Genomic DNA, 15130 nt, shown 5'->3' with positions numbered 1-15130 from the left:
CCTGTGTCCAAGATCAAGTGAATTTGAACCCGTGTCCCGCAGCCAGAACTGATCACGTTGGCAAAGCAGCCCTGCCTGCTGACCATCTAAGGCAGGTAGGTGGGTCTGTACAAAGACAGCCTGCTCCTGCAGGCTCTTCCCCCAGTTCATCAACAGAGGGCAGGGGAGCTCATTCAGACCCTGTCTGCACATGGCACAAACAACTACTTGGGAGCTGGCCGGTGCCCTCCCTCAGTCACTTCTCAGCACAGCTCATCAGCTCCCTGGACCTGGGCTTTGCTCGCAAACCTCTCCCAGGCTTTGGTTTGGCCTTCTGGCGCCTTTCCAGCATACCGGTAAAAGGGAAAGCTCCCGCCCTGCTGCAGAGCCCGTTCTCCCTGCACTTCTGCTAGCCCATCTCCCCCTGCCAGAGCAGTGCTGCTGGTCTGCCTGTCAGGAGCCACAGAGCCTTTAGGTGGTTTGCAGACTTTACGCTACATAAAATGACAAATTCTCCCCCAGTTCCTCCCGGGTAACTGTGCTGAAGTCAGTGGGGTCCCCAGCGTGTGTCAGTCAAGGCAGAATTTGACCCAGTATGTGAAGAATTGCACAATGAGAGGCAAAAAGAAACACCTGGCTTCTAAGAATTCCTAATAGGCTCCCTCCTATGCTTTCTCCATGACAATCAACAGGGATCAAAGAGCACAGTGTTCAGATTACAGTATTACAGGCAACACACTTTGTTCCCAAACCACTTCTAACACAGCCTTAAAGGACAGAGTATCTTAATTTTCCCTTGAGGCAGAGTTTGATCTCCTAATTACGGATTAACAAAATACCACTTAGTAGTTGCTATGGACATCTTTTGTCACCACAAAATTATAGAAATATAGGACTGGAAAGGATCTTGATAGATCTTCTAGTCCAGTCCCCTGCACTCAAGGCAGGACTAAGTAATAACTAGACCATCCCTGACAGGTGTTTGTCCAACCTGCTCTTAAAAATCTCCAATGATGGAGATTCCACAACCTCCCTGGGCAATTTGTCCTAGTGCTTAACCACCCTGACAGTTAGGAAGTTTTTCCAAATGTCCAACCTAAACCGCCCTGGCTGCAGTTTAAGTCCATTGCTTCTTGTCCTATCCTCAGAGGTGAAGGAAAAAAAATTTTCTCCCTCCTCCTTGTAACAGCCTTTTATGTACTTGAAAACGGTTATGTCCCTTTCAGTCTTTTCTTCTCCAGACTAAACAAACCCAATTTTTTCAATCTTCCTTCATAGGTCATGTTTTCTAGACCTTTCATCATTTTTGTTGTTCTCCTCTGGGCTTTCTCCAATTTGTCCACATCCTTCCTGAAATGTGGCGCCCAGACCTGGACAATACTCCAGTTGAGGCCTAATCAGTGCGGAGTAGAGCGGAAGAATTCCTTCTCGTGTCTTGCTTACAGCTCTCCTGCTAATACAGCTGTAAGGGGTGCCGCTCACCTCACGCAGGGGCCCCTGGCTGCGTGTCCATGTTCCTGCACTCTTCTCAGCTTGAGCTGTTAGCTGTGGCCCCGTGGGCAGTGTCTCGGGGGGATTTCACTGACTCTGACCTCTGGCCGAATCACCCACAGTCTATATCTGCACAAACACCATGGACCCCTTCCGGGGTTCGGCCTTCCTCGATGTCTTTATCTGCAGCCCTCTGCCTGAGCTCCGTCCTTAATTAATGCAATGGGGCCTATCACCGGACCCTTAGTTACTAACGTCTGCAGCCCCATCCAGGCTAGCCTTCAACTGTCTCTCAACCCTGGTAAGGGGCTGCACCACCAGGACTTCCTACCTGGGGACTCTTTGCCTGTGGTGGCCTCTCTCTGACCGAGAGCCGCCTGAGGTAAGCGTGCGCCCCAACCCTCTGCCCCAGCCCTGAGCCCCCCCAAACCCATACCCTCCTCCTGCACCCCGAAACCCTCACCCCCAGCCCCACCCCAGAGCCCACACCCCCCAGCCCAGAGCCCATACCCCCTCCTTCACCCCAACCCCTTGCTTCAACCCACAGCCCCCTCCCACACTCCGAATCCCTCACCCCCACCACCCCCCCAGCCTGGAGCCCCCTCCTGCACCCCAAACCCCTCATCCCCGGCCCCACCCCAGAGCCTGCACTCCCAGCCAGAGCCCTATCCCCCTCCTGTACCCCAATTTCCTGCCCCAGCCTGGAGCCCCCTCCCACATCCTGAACCCCTCATTTCTGGCCCCAGCCTGGTGCCTGCACCCCCAGTTAGAGCCCTCACCCCCTCCTGTGCCCCAACCCCCTGCCCCAGCCCAGCAAAAGTAACTGAGGGTGGTGGACAGCGAGCCACGAAGGGAGGGGGAATGTAGTGAGCGGGGGAAGGGCCTCAGGGAAGAGGCAGGGCAGGGGCGGGGCCTCAGGGAAGGGGCGGGGCTAGGGTGTTTGGCTTTGTGACATTAGGAAGTTGGCAACCCTATCTTCAGCTGAGTCACTCTTCACACTGGTCCCCTTCTGGGGGGACGGGATCAAAGTCCAGCCAGCGCTGACCCTTAAGTGCTATCTGGAATAGGGATGCTTTCTTGAATCAGGGCCTACATCTAGGGTAACTTCACTGAATTCAAGGAGCGGTTACTGCAGAATTACAGGGGTGTAACGGATCAAAACTGGGAAAGTTTGTTAGTTGGCATCTGTCGCTAATGCAGCTATGCTCAGTGTCATCTAAAGATGAGCAGCCACTGTCCTTGTCCAACAACTTGTCCACCAGTTTGGTTTCCAGAACTGATAAAGGTTCCCAGGTCCTTCTTAGCTTTGCAGGATATTTCATGACTGCCTGTGGCTCTCTCTGTAAAGGCCCTCCCATGTCTCCCACATGCACACCTTGTTACCTGCATGAGAAAATGCAATGCACTTATTTTTGTACATGCCTTCTTTGCTGCTGTCTCTCTGCAAAGAGTCATTGCTTATCTTGTGCTCCTTCCTCCCCAGGGTTTCAGCAGTTATAACCACTCCTGCATAGCTCTGAAATGACTCAGCCACCCTCATGGTATCTGTGCTATAGCATTTCCCTCGCCCTTCTGGTCATTTGTCTCTGTCCATTGCCAGCTCCTTGGGCAGGGACTGTGGCTCCTCTTCTGTTTGGGAAGCACTCAGCACATTTTGGGCCCTCCCAGAAATAAATGGATTGATGAGAAACATTCACTATAGAGTAACCCTGGGTAACTGTGTTCCAGAAAACACCTTCCTCACCCTCTCTACCTGCTGGGATTTCCCTGATCTGCACTTCATTGGAGAGTAGATCTGACTCGCCAACAATTCTGACTAATTATTTAACACCTCTTTTCACAAAGCATTGCAGAAGCTAAGGGCTCCTTTCCTCACCATTTGAATGAGTCATGGTCTATATCTAGAGCATATATATTTGTCCTGCTAGACTGTTATTGTGAAACATCAATTCCTCACTCTTCCCATCCATTAGATTGGGCATTTCTCACCTCTATTGTGTCCCCCATGAGTCTCTGAATGCATTTGTTAGAATGCTGCCATTAACACAGCTTCTCTGCATCAGCCCGGCATAGAATCGTAGGACTGGAAGGGGCCTTGTGAGGCCACCCAGTCCAGTCCCCTGCACTCATGGCAGGGCTATATTATCTAGACCAGTGGTTCTCAAACTTTTTTTTTTTTTTTTTTGTGGACCACTTGAAAATTGCTGAGGGTCTCAGCGGACCACTTAATGATCTTTCCAAATGTTGTTTGTACGGTTAGCTAACTATTGTAGAGCGCTTTGGATAAAAGCGCTATTTAAAGAAACAATAATAACATTTTACTGTTCTACAAATAAAAGCACACAACTCATATTTTAATATCGGTAGTCTTACCTTTCTAATGTGATGGATGTGCCCTCTCTCCCCTGCCGTGGCAACCCCTGAACTGGGGCTGGAAAGCAGGGTGGGGTCTCTCCCCGCCACAGCAGCCACAGAGCTGGGGTGGGAAGGACGGCCGTCTCTCCCCGGCAGCCGCAGCCCTAGAGCTGAGGAAAGTCACCTCTTTCTCTGGCTGCCGCAGCCCTGCATGTCCCATATTCCCCCCATCCCCTCTTCTCACCCCACTTACCCCTCCCACCTCCCCCTATTTCTCCCAAGACCATCACCTCACCTTACATGTATTTCCAGTAGGGATAAGGAGGTTTTAGTACCGTTATATAAGGCACTGGTGAGACCTCACCTGGAATACTGTGTGCAGTTCTGGTCTCCCATGTTTAAGAAGGATGAATTCAAACTGGAACAGGTACAGAGAAGGGCTACTGGGATGATCCGAGGAATGGAAAACTTGTCTTATGAAAGGAGACTCAGGGAGCTTGGCTTGTTTAGCCTAACTAAAAGAAGGCTGAGGGGAGATATGATTGCTCTCTATAAATATATCAGAGGGGTAAATATCAGAGAGGGAGAGGAATTATTTAAACTCAGTACCAATGTGGACACAAGAACAAATGGATATAAACTGGCCACTAGGAAATTTAGATTAGAAATTAGACGAAGGTTTCTAACCATCAGAGGAGTGAAGTTTTGGAATAGCCTTCCGAGGGAAGTAGTGGGGGCAAAAGATCTATCTTGCTTTAAGATTAAACTCGATAAGTTTATGGAGGAGATGGTATGATGGGATAACATGGTTTTGGTAATTAAATGTTCATGGTAAATAGGCCCAATGGCCTGTGATGGGTTTTTAGATGGGGTAAGATCCAAGTTACCCGGGAAAGAATTTTCTGTAGTATCTGGCTGATGAATCTTGCCCATATGCTCAGGGTTTAGCTGATCGCCATATTTGGGGTCGGGAAGGAATTTTCCTCCAGGGTAGATTGGAAGGCCCTGGAGGTTTTTCGCCTTCCTCTGTAGCATGGGGCACGGGTCACTTGCTGGAGGATTCTCTGCTCCTTGAGGTCTTCAAACTACAATTTGAGGACTTCAATAGCACAGATATAGGTGTGAGGTCTTTTTTAGGAGTGGTGGGTGAAATTCTGTGGCCTGCATTGTGCAGGAGGTCAGACTAGATGATCATAATGGTCCCTTCTGGCCTAAATATCTATGAATCTATGAATCTATGTGCGTCTTCTCCAGGCACCTAATTAGTGGAGCCACTCCTGCATGGCTCCACTAATTAGGTAGGTGGCCCTTGATGCTCTCGTGTGCGGCCGCCCAGGTGCGCACCTTAGAGGGAACTATCCGCGGACCTGAATGGAGCTCGCAGACCACTGGTGGGCCATGGACCCCAGTTTGAGAACCTCTGATCTAGACCATCCCTCACAGGTGTTTGTCCAACCTGCTCTTAAAAATCTCCAATGATGGAGATTCCACAACCTCCCTAGGCAATTTATTCCAGTGCTTAACCACCCTGACAATTAGGAAGTTTTTCCGAATGTCCAACCTAAACCTCCCTTGCTGCAGTTTAGGCCCATTGATTTTTGTCCTGTCCTCAGAGGTTAAGAACAATTTTTCTCTCTCCTCCTTGTAACAACCTTTTATGTACCTGAAAACTGTTATCATGTCCCCTCTTGGTCTTCTCTTCTCCAGACTAAACAAACCCAGTTTTTTCAGTCTTCCCTCACAGGTCATGTTTTCTAGACCTTTAATCATTTTTGTTGCTCTTCTCAGGATTTTCTCCAATTTGTCCACATCTTTACTGAAATGTGGCATCCAGAACTGGACACAATACTCCAGTTGAGGCCTAATCAGCGTGGAGTAGAGCAGAAGAATTACTTCTCGTGTCATGCTTACAACACTCCTGCTATTACATGCCAGAATGATGTTCGCTTTTTTTGTAACAGTGTCACATTGTTGACTCATATTTAGCTTGTGATCCACTATGACCCCCAGATCCCTTTCCGCAGTACTCCTTCCTAGGCAGTCATTTCCCATTTTGTATCTGTGCAACTGATTGTTCCTTCCTAAGTGGAGTACTTTGCATTTGTTCTTATTGAAATTCATCCTATTTACTTCAGACCATTTCTCCAGTTTGTCCAGATCATTATGAATTTTAATCCTATCCTCCAAAGCACTTGCAGCCCCTCCCAGCTTGGTATTATGCCATTATCTAAATCATTGAAGATATTGAACAGAACCAGACCAAAAACGGATCCCTGTGGGATCCCACTCCATATGCTCTTCCAGCTTGACTATGAACCACTGATAACTGCTCTCTGGGAACGGTTATCCAACCAGTTATTCACCCACCTTATAGTAGCTCCATCTAGGTTGCATTTCCCTAGTTCGTTTATGAGAAGGTCATGCGAGACAGTATTAAAAGCCTTACCATAGTCAAGATACACCACACCTTTCTCTCTGTTGTGGAATACATGGATATATGTTCACCTGGGGGCACGTTTGTCTTGTTATTTTCCAGGGTTATAACCTCAACAAAGCAAAGAAAAGAGAACTAGAAAACAGGCAGGACATGGGAGTCGAAGGGAGCTGCTGGGTGCTCAGCACTTGAGAATCAGGCCATTTATTTGGGATCCTCAACGGGGACATCTGCACCGCAAGCAGAAACCCGTGGCAGTGAGTCGCAGTGCCTGGATTCATGCTATGGGGCTAAAGTTAGCTGTGTAGACAGTTGGGCTCTGGCTGGAGCGCGGGCTCTGAAGCTTAGGACGGGGGTCAGGTTTCAGAGCCTGGGCTCCAGTCCAAGCCTAAATCTTTACACAGGTGTTCCCAGTGTCATAGCATGAGCCCTGCGAGAGCCAAGCGTGTAGACCTGGGTGCCGAGGCTTGCTGCTGTGGGTTCTGCTCTCCATGTAGACTGTGAATGTAGACTCGCCATGTAGACTCGCCATGCAGGCCACTGTGAAGTTAGAAGCTCAGCATTAGGCAACCAGTTGTGAAATGTTGGTGGTAGCGAAGATGTAAGTGCCCATCACAGAGAAGCTGGAAAGCACTTTTCCTGCTTACTCTAGGTCATCTTGTCAATCCGCCGACGTCTGCATCCCATGCTCTTCGGTGTCGTACACCTGTTTGACGAAGCAGTGACTGTGTCAGCAGCTGGTTCTCTTGAATGGACGGAAGCAGCCAGCATCGCCTTTCACGCAACGTGGAATTTATTCCGTGACAGTCTGAATGACTGGCCCTTCTGCTGCGTGAGGTCTGAGCAGCTCTCTGCTCCCAGTGCTGGGGCTCTCCTGTTTCCAAAGTGAGACGATGGCCCTTTTCAGAGCGCTATTGACCCTCTTCTCCCTGGCACATGTCCAGCCGGTGGGACTAGATGACTCTGGGGGATGGGAATGGACTCTGCAGCTACCAGTGCTGGGTCACGGATTCCAAACCATCCTGCACCAGGAGGGACTGAAGGTCATTAGTAACGAGCTGATGGATGCTTAGGGGCTTATGTTAAAGGAGTTGGTGATCTCGTGTGTGCAATCCGAGGTTGCCATTAGGTTGCAGACTTAGGCTTTGTCTGCAGCAGGGAAGTTAGGAAAAAGTCCCCCTCCTCCTGCCCCCAGATGCTAGCACCAGACCAGGAGCAACACTCTAGACAGTGGTTCTCAACCTTTGTGGGCTCAGGACCCATTAGTAAATGTTTATGGCCTGTTGCGACCCAGTAACTAGTCTGGGGGTGGAGGCCTTGGGGTGGTTTCAGTTGGATCCTGCCCCTCCCCAGGGCGGGGGGGTTCCCGCTCAGTTCTCACCCCACAGTGGGGGCAGCTCCTGTGCTGTGGGGCTGGCTGCACCTGGCTCTCGGCTCTGGCCCCGCCCCCCGACTGGACCCTGTTCGTGTGAGTGGAGCTGTGACCTGGCTCATGGGGTTGCCATTCTCTCAAATGGTGGCCTACCCGGACGCCTGGGCCACACCTGCGTGGCGCTGGGACCACAGAGGTTGGGGTTCCCGGAGCAGGGAGGCGAGCCCAGCCAGCCCCGTGGGACAGGAGCCTCAGGAGCTGCTCCGCCACCCTTTGAAGCAGTTTGGCGACCCAAGTTTGGGTTCTGACCCACAGGCTGAGAAACCCTGGGCTAGACAGGACGCTGGTGCATTTACCATCGTGCCTTTTCAGACCCCCTGTTCCTGTCACTCCACACCCATGTGCTGTCCCCTCACCATCCCTGATGGAGACTATTTACATCAGCTATAAAGACTCATGGATCCCTTCCCTCCACAGCAACGAGTCCCCACTGGATGGTCCTTTTCCTCCCTGACTCATTCTTGGGGTCCCGCATTCTGGGCTGTCACTCAGGGTGCCCCGGGTTTTGCCAGCTATGGCCAGGCACACCCGCTGCACCCAAGCCCCCAGCAATCTCCCCACCCACTGGTGCAGGCCTGGTGGTGACAGAGCACTCTGGGCTCAGTCCAGAACCCCAGTACGGCCCCTGGCTGAGCAGTGAGCAGGGGATTCCCTCCGGGGCTCTGGGGCTCACCAGGAGGTTTGTCGTAGGGGTCTTGTTGGGGAACACATGGATGGAGCTGTGCCCTGGCAATCCCTGATGGCAACTCAAGCAGTTCTGAAGCTGGCGTAAATTATGCCAGAGGCCAAAACAGCCATTGGCTGCTCTAAGGAGTGGGACGTTCCCCTGTGACTCCCTGGCTGGTCACAGGAGAGGACTGAGTCTTCTGTACCCGAGGAGGATATGGCTCTCTGGAATACGATCAGTGTGTGTGCATTCGTTTACGGGGAAAGAGACTTCAGTGCACAAAACCTGGCCGGAATATTACACTAAATATTTGTTTTTAAAACATGCAGCAATTCTGCATATGACTGCCGTGCTTGGCTGAGAAGGCATCTATGGCTGCCGTGTAAATAGATACATGGCCTGCGGGCTCTGCCTGCCTTTCCCTTTGTTTCACCAGCAGTAGGAAAATTCTCAATTTGAACTTGAAGCTATTGCCTGACACATTCCAGATGCAAGGTCATGTGTGTTCATCACCTGGAGTCCCTCAGAAGTCCTCTGGGAGGTTATAGGGTAGGCCCATGGGTTTCACGTGGTGAAACAGATATCGGGGGTGGCCCTGGAGGAGGAGAATTGGGTTGAGGGAGGTGGTAATAGCTATAATTGTTCGGTTTGTAAGCAAATGCATCAAACGTGGTTTGGGGGACAGATATTCTGCTTTTCTTGATTGAGAACACAGTGCTTGCGATATACGAACATAGCAGAAAACCTGCCAATCAAATGACAGTATTGTAAGTCTGCAGAACCAAATCCCTACAAGCCTGGTTTTCCTGTACCCCAGCCTGCCACAAGTGGCTGGACCAGACCACCGGAGCGCCCATGTGCAGTGCAGCTCTGCTTTCCAGCCTGCGCTAACTGGGAGCCAAAACCCCTACTAGGGACGGCTAGTCAGCAGCTCTTACAAAGTCCTGGGAGTGCACCACTGAGCTGATGTTGAGTTGTCACCAAACAGGTGAGGAAGCATCAAGCTAAAGCCAGATATTTCTAACCTGAGGTCATTATGAAGCATGTCATTTCACTCTTATAAAAGAAAACGTCAGTCCTGTAATTATTCAGCATCCTCCCGCAGCTGCTCACACTTGCATGCCACTGGTTTCATGTTATTATTAGGTATCAAGTGTTTGCCAGCTAAATGATGTTGATTGCAAGGACAGACATGGAAAATATATGCCATAATTTCTAGCAAGTGACTTGCTGGCTTCTTTAATGGAGCTTGATACTCTATTTAGTACACACAAGCTGACTACACTACAGTAGAACCCCATCAGACACACATCTGTGTTCTGGAATGCGCAGATATTGTATACACACCTACCTACACATTTGTCCATGTATAGACTTAATAAAATGCTTTTATGTTTGCACATCTGCTGCAAGACAGGACAGTACACAGGCAGGGCAATGAGTACACCAATGCTCTTCTCTGGTGACACACAAACATGCATGCAGTAATGCACCTGCGTAAACATGGCCATACTCTTGTACCATGCCTGCAGGAACAAACTTATATAAGCCACTACATAGTTGGTGATGCAATTTTGCATTCCCTAGAAGCTTTGTGTGGACTCAGTGCTGCATTATGTGTATTAATCATTTCAATAATGCAGCATTTAGATATCTGATGTGTAACATAACAAATATCACTGTAATCTAGCATAGCTGTTATTCACACTCAGTGCCTGGATGGTAACCTCTCCCAAGGGCTCTCCATTTACTTACTGCTAGAATGGCTGATGCCTATTGGCTGTGAAAGCCCTTGGATACAATGTTATTACAAACACGGGCCCAGCACATCCACACGTGACCATGCTGAAGCCTGGGGTTGAGGCAAAAGGAATTAATTCCTTTCATGAGCGAGCTCTGCTCACGGTATCTGGGGCTGATCAGCCGATGCAAAGTGACCAACTTTTGCTGAAGACACGTGAAACGTCAAGAAGCAACGGCTGTACGTTCCCATGGCGCCCCTCTAAGGTGAAACGCCTGAGTATGTCTAAATTGCTGGACTGTAGCTCTCACCGCTCGATCTGGGGAGTACGGTCTTCAGGGGTGCGCCGCACTAGTGACTAGCTAGCAGCATTGCCCTGGCGTGCGGAATCACACTGAATCCTGCCAGCGAAGGCTGGCGCCTGGGAGGGAAACACCCAAAGGTGGTGAGGTGGGCACTCTGGGGAGGAGTGGGCGGATTCTCGGAGTAGGAGGTGACTGTTCAGAGGGCAGCCGGGGCGTGGGGGGTGGGGTGGGGGGTGCAATGCCAGTGAACAGAGTGGGCAGCGCAGGCTGGCCGCCGAGGGAGGTGTGAGGCTGCTTGCCAGAGAGCACCCCCCATGTCGGAGCTAGTTACCCCTGGGCCAGGCCTCGGGCCCCAGCCTCCTCCCTGGCTGGGGTGCTGGCATTGTTTGGAGGTTGCTCTGCACCCCGAGGCTAGACTTGTTTTAGGGCTTTTTTACAATGGTTTTAGGCTATAACCTCAGTAACCCTGTTCAATGCCGACCGCCAGCGACGTGCTGGAAGGGATGCTGAATGGCTCGCTCGGCAGCTCCTTTGTGGGGCTCTGAGGGAATGACTGATAAGTTAATTACAATGTTAGTAATGAGGTCTGAGCCAGGCTGTCCTCAGCCCCCCCTACACTCCTGTGGTTTGTTCAGTTGACCAGCCAGCAGGGTGACCAGCCAGCAAGTGTGAAAAATCGGGACGGGGGTGTGGGGTAACAGGAGCCTATATAAGACAAAGACCCCAAAACCAGGACTGTCCCTATAAAATCGGGACATGTGGTCACCCTACCAGCCAGACACCAAGAAAAGAGACAAGAGAAGCGAGGCCATGACTGTTAGGTAGAGCAGCCCCATCCCCACCCACTGCAGCCATCAGGGCAAGGCTGGCCCAGCCTCGGGCCAAGGAACACCCTGACCCATGGAGGCTTGGCTAAGCCTGCCGGTGAAGGCAGGTTGACAGGCAAAGGTCCTCTGGCCCAGCAGCAGGGACCGCGTTCGCTACGCAGACAGGGATGTCGGGAGCGCGTTCACACCCATAAAAACAACGAGGAGTCCGGTGTCACCTTAAAGACTAACACAGCTACCTCTCTGATAGTTCACACCCATGTTAACACCCCGCCTGAGACACACTAGACCTCACACCCACAATGTTAGAACAGAAAACAAGGAACGGCTAGATGCCCAAACGCCCACAAGCCATCTGAGACGAACAGCCCGCAGCCCTTGGAGGTTTATGTATCTAATATAAATGTGTTCATGGGTTTTTACCAGCTGTCATGGGAGGCACCAGGAATCCTACTTCACAAGACCCCCCTTGGCCTTTCACAGAACACTCTGACTTCTCTAACCATGCCCCTCTTCTTGGCAATGCCCTGGCGCCTGTCCACAGAAGGCCTGATTCCCAAGCCAGGCCAAACAGGGCCCCAGCAGATGTCAGGGACTTTAGAACAGGACTTGGGGCCCATGGCGGGGAAAGATAGCTCAGTAGTTTGAGCACTGGCCTGCTAAACCCAGGGTTGTGAGTTCAATCCTTGAGGGGGCCATTTAGGGATGTGGGGCAAATATTGGGGATTGAGCAGGGGGTGGGACTAGATGACCTCCTGAGGTCCCTTCCAACCCTGAGAGTCTACGATTCTAGGCTCTCGTAGGCCTTCCCACAGTTCCAGGGAAGACTCAGCCTCTCTCCGGGAGGCAGGTGAAGTCTGTGGGGTTTGTTGTGCTGCTTCCCCAGGACGATAGGAAGGTCAGGCGTTAAATGTGCTAACTGGCAATTGGTGTGTGTCGCTGGAACGAGCCTGATTCCAGGTGCCCGCTAGGCACCCCAGCCCTGGGACGGTGCTCCTGGCAATGCAGGACAGCATCACAGACAATTCAAGATTGGGGTTACCTGAAGAGGGTCCTTAGTCGCACCAGAGGCACATGCATGGTCTAATACTGACTGGCAGGGCATGGCGGGGGTGCTGGGCCCAGAGATACAGAGGGACCACAGGAACAGAGACAGAGCCAGACACACTGGGCACAGGGCAGCTCTTGGCAGGCCAGGCAGCCTGTGAGCACAGGACACCCGTGCTGATAGCCCTGCCCACGGGAGGTTTGCTCTGCTGGAACGGAGTGGCCGCTTGGTCACTCTCATGGGGCTCACTGGGAAACCAATGGCAGCCAGGCACCTACCTGCATTTCTGAAAATTGCACTAGGTGCCTAGCTGCACCTCTCCCCTTAGGGCAGCTGGCCATAGGTGCCGGCTTCCTCTGTTCCCAGGGGGTGCTTGACCCCCCCTCTGCCCCAGGCCCTGCCCCCACTCCACTCCTTCTCCCAACCCCCCACCCTGCCTCTTCCTGCCCCTGCTCTTCCCCCTCCCGCCCAGGGCCTCCTGCACACCGCGGGACAGCTGAGCCCCAGGGCGCGGGGGAGGAGCTGATCAGCAAGGCCGCCAGCATGCGGGGCGGGGGGAGGGAGGCACTGATCCGTGGGGCAGCCGGTGGGTGCTGAGCATCCACAGTTTTCTCCCCCGTGGGGGCTCCAGCCCCGGAGCACCCACAGAGTTGGCACCCATGCAGCTGGCCCCAGCGCTGGGCTGACAGATGCTCTGGGCTCAGGGAATAGGTGTGACTGAACTGGGATCAGCCACTCCCTGGGGACGCTGCAGCCCGTCGCCCTACTGCCTCGCCTTTGGCCTGCTACACAGTCAGGCCGAGGCCCGGGGACAATGTGCAGGGAGCAGCGTCTCTGGGAAGGTCCTTTGGGGCTTTCCCCCAAACTGGATGAGGCAACTCCAACATGGAGGAAATGGCCCCGTGTTGATGCATCCCAGCTAGAGCCAAACTCAGCCCGTGGCCTGCAGCCCCACAGAACCTGGACGCTTTCGGCAAGATGACAACAGCAAAGGGTGTTGCTGTTACAAATGTTGTCACTAGCAGCAGCACCAGTGAGGAGGGGGTTAGCTCCCCCCCCGGGAGTGGGTCTTTCACGTTGGCGCCCAGGGGCTCGGGACGCGAACCCGGCATTGTGTCGTATGCGGAACGTTCTCTTCACAACTAGAAGACCCTGGGGGCTTGGCATGAACGGGGGGTTCACATGCCACAGGAGCTGCTTCCCGAGGTGCCCCAGCACAGCTCCGTCCTACCTCTAGTTCCCCCCGCAGCTGAAGTCACACATTGCTCCTGGCCACCTCCAGGAACCCGCTTCAAACCAACGTGAAGCAGGGCCGTGTACCAAGAGCCCACAGTAAGCCTGGGTCTTTTCTCCTGATCTTTCACACCAGCGTCACGGTGGATTGAACTGCAAAGGTAAGTCCAGCATTACCCCACTCAGAAGGGAAGGGGAGCGGGGGTAAACGCACCCTCCAGGAGCTATCCGCACGGTTTTTCTCTGTCAAACCCAGCCGTGTTCAGGGGACATGTGTCTCCTTTGATGTAGAAGAACACCCGGCCCTTTCCACAGACACTTGTCTGGAAATAGCATCCGTGACGTTCCTTTGCTTGGCCATTAGCTTCTCTCTCCCCCTGGACAGAAGCACCTGTGCAGTGCCCCCCCCCCCTCCCCCACAACCACTGGCCTCCTGCTGCGGTGATGCCAGGTGTCTAGACAGGAGCAAGTGCTCTGGGTGCAGCCAGAGCTTGTTTCGACCAACACAGGCGGCTGAATTCTGCAGAGCCCCCCACGAGTCTCTGGCCCACACTGGCTGATTTATGAGCCGGGGACATCCAATCCCTGGCTAATGTCAACAGGGGAAGACAGAGGTGTATGCCCTGGGACCGTGGGAGGAAACAGCAGGGCGTGCTTGTCCCGTTCACAGCTCGCAGTCGGCGGGCTTTCAGAAGAGGGAGGAATCTGTCAGCACCATTTCAGGCCAGCAGCAAGATTTCTGCCTGCTCGCCTTGTCGCTGGAGCTCCCTTCTGGAGGAGGGAAGATTTCTCTTGCGAGGCCCACTGGAGAACGCTGACCCCAGTGTTAATCGGAGGCTGCCGAGGATTTAGCCAGGGCAGAGCTGGCTACAGGGGCACCCCGTTATTCAGCGGGGCAGCAGCAGGGCAAGCCGAGGGAAAGGAGCCTTGAAATGATGCTGCTGCATACGTCTGGGAGCCTGTTGGCGAGCCAGCCGCTCGCCGCCTTTGCAGCCCTGCCTCCCAGCACTGATGGGCTCCAGAGAAAACGAGCTCGTTGTCTAAAGCTCTTTGTTGGCTTGCAGGCACCACGGTAGATCTGGGATGGACACAAAGTGCCCAGCAGATGTTCAGTGGACTTGCAGGTGGATGTGTCTAGGGGCACGTGATGGGGCAACCCTTGAGAGCACTGCTTGTCAGCTGCGGGTGATGCTGCGGTCTCTTTCCCTGCTCCTGATGCCCCATTGACCTCGCTTGGGGAGTCTACGGCTCAGCCTTCCAGTCAAGTCCCACAGCTAAGAGATGAATGGACAAACCCCTTCTGGGGTAACAAAGTTCAACCAGTGGTTGGCCCTTCTCTGAGACGGGCTTTTAGTAACGAGTCTTGTCCCAGGAACAAGTCTGGCCAGTGCGGTAACCTGGGCCGGCCCCTACTCCAGGTCCCAACACAGCAACCTTGTCAGTAGCAGCTACGTACGGCTCCCTTAATAGCTGCAGCATCTCCTGGGATGCTTCCCACTCAGTCCCATCACCCTCACTCATTCATTACCTGAGGGATGCAGTCCTTGAGGGCCGCTCCATCTGTTCCCTGCTTGAGCAGGGTCTCTCCCTGCCTGGCGAGCTTTCCAGCCTGGTGAGC

Source organism: Caretta caretta, chromosome 11 (assembly GCF_965140235.1).
Source record: "Caretta caretta isolate rCarCar2 chromosome 11, rCarCar1.hap1, whole genome shotgun sequence".
NCBI lineage: Eukaryota > Metazoa > Chordata > Testudines > Cheloniidae > Caretta > Caretta caretta.
Note: the sequence above shows the minus strand (reverse complement) of the source record.